This window comes from Scophthalmus maximus, chromosome 21 (genome assembly GCF_022379125.1).
Source record: "Scophthalmus maximus strain ysfricsl-2021 chromosome 21, ASM2237912v1, whole genome shotgun sequence".
NCBI lineage: Eukaryota > Metazoa > Chordata > Actinopteri > Pleuronectiformes > Scophthalmidae > Scophthalmus > Scophthalmus maximus.
Genome location: NC_061535.1, coordinates 8,776,614 through 8,778,765, shown reverse-complemented (window position 1 = coordinate 8,778,765; position 2,152 = coordinate 8,776,614).

Here is a 2,152-nt window from a genome sequence, read left to right as displayed (position 1 = left end):
GACTTTTGCGGCGTCAGCTTTGCATTAGGTAGGCGTCATGTGAAAAAGAAGCATTTGTTTGGGGAAAGCTAACATTAAGATCGATTTTATTTTTAAACGTAGAAAATTCACATGTATTTACCAAGGAAGGAAATAAATATGTTGATGTGTGTTTATTTGGAATGATAGCATTCCCTTTATTAATGTTTTCAATTCAACGACCCGTTGCTGTGAGTTTTGACAGCTGGGTCCAGTTGTGACGTGACAAATGTCCCATCGGTTGACGGCCAGTAAGGAGGACAAACAAAATGCTGATTGTGCAGGTGCAACCAGTGTCTCAATAGGTGCACAAATATATCCAAAACATATTTAATCCACTTTTAGAAAAATAAGCACAGTATCTTATATTACAAAGATACAAAGTGAGGACAATTTATTATTTAATTTTTTAAAGAAATCTTTTACTAGTAAATACTGTTGTTGCAGCACATTGTCATATGACCATAAAGTTGACTTTATAGTAGAGATTAAACTTGAATCCTGAATTTGAATGAGGAAACCGTTTTTTTTTTTAATGTGTTGAGATGTGTGAGGTACAATGAAAGTGCAGAAGGAGAAAGGCTGCAGTAAAGTACTCAAATAGGGAGACAGACTGACGGGAAGAGACAAATATATGGAGACAAAAATAAGCGAGGGTGGTGGTATGTGTGAACGACGTAGCTCGGGGGAGACAGAAAAGGCGAGATGGAGAGAGACATAGTGAGAAGTGGCATGCGTAGCGTCCTAAGCCCAGTCACATTATGCCACCACTTGCTCCGCAGCTTCCAAAAAAAAAAAGGGGGCCTCATCTCCCAGTCCTCTGGGAATGATATCTAGGGGAGCCGGAGAAGCGCTATTCTCCCTTTAAGGCCTGTCACAGGCGTGAACCTAATCCTTGAACCTGCTGGGATGCAGAGCAGCGGGAAAGCCTTTCCTACTTCAAGGACCTTGGCTGGCTTTGGGATAGCCTGCCAAAAAACTTGATGACAAATTCATTTTGTGCATCTGCTACCCCACTCGACCACAGAAATGGGGTTAAATGATACCCTGGCAAAAAAAAATGTAGGGAATAATTATACATACATTTCAAGGAGCGGAGTATCGGAGATAGGTTATGTACTTGAACATTTGAGTCAGAAGTGGAGAAACGATCTGTGTACTTCTCCCTTATTAAATAAACAGTAAATATATTCATCCTCTTCTGACTGTTTTGCCAGGAGGAGTGGTAGCTTCCCCCACCCCTCTCTGCCATGTCACCAAGTCTTCGCTTGAGTGTGTGGCCCGTGGCACGGTGGGAGTCCATCTAGCTGGAGAGGCATTTTGATATGAGTTGATTATGTGGGGAGACAGTCGCTGAGATGGCACAGAGGCAGAGGAAACCGATTTTTACGGCCGTGCGAAGAGCGGATTGCAATAGCAGCAGCGGGCTGGCCGGAGGCCTGCAGGGAGAGAGGGTTATGAATAATACCATCCCGGTTTTCCCCTCCTCTTAATGTTGGTGCCATGCTAATCGCTTGGTGCTCTGACATCTGGAAGCCTCCCAGTGGAGGGCCAATCGCACAAGTTTTCTACGGCCAGATTCCCAGAATATTTGAAGTGGTCACACCTAATCTATAGAGATGAAAAAAAATTGAAACGGAGGAGGGTGGATTTTTAAAAAATTCTCTGCTGCCATTATAACACGGTGGGCCGGTCACAAGGGTGTTGTGCCATCTTTGGTCAAACAGAAGACGCTGGGCCTTCGCCACATCAGTTTCTCTGATTTCCATCTCCCTTAAATTGAATGGATTTGATACACATGGCCTCCTTTTTCTCTCTCTCTCCTTCTGACTAACTCAACATTACCTGTGAAATCCTTTAATAACAACTTGTTTCTGGACCATATATGTGACGACAGTCCAGCGGCATTAGAATGTAATCTGAATAATAAATGTATTCTCTATTGCATTCTTTATAAGACTTTGGCACTCTGTCCTTCCTTCTGAGCTTTCAATCACTGGGCCTCAGGGGGTTGTGGATACCTGCTCTTTGAAGCACTCACATAGAAAGGGGGAGGGAGGGAGGCGAGGGTCAGGATGTGGGAGAAATCTGCTGTCAAATACAGTGTTTTCCACAGAAAACAGGAGACCATAAG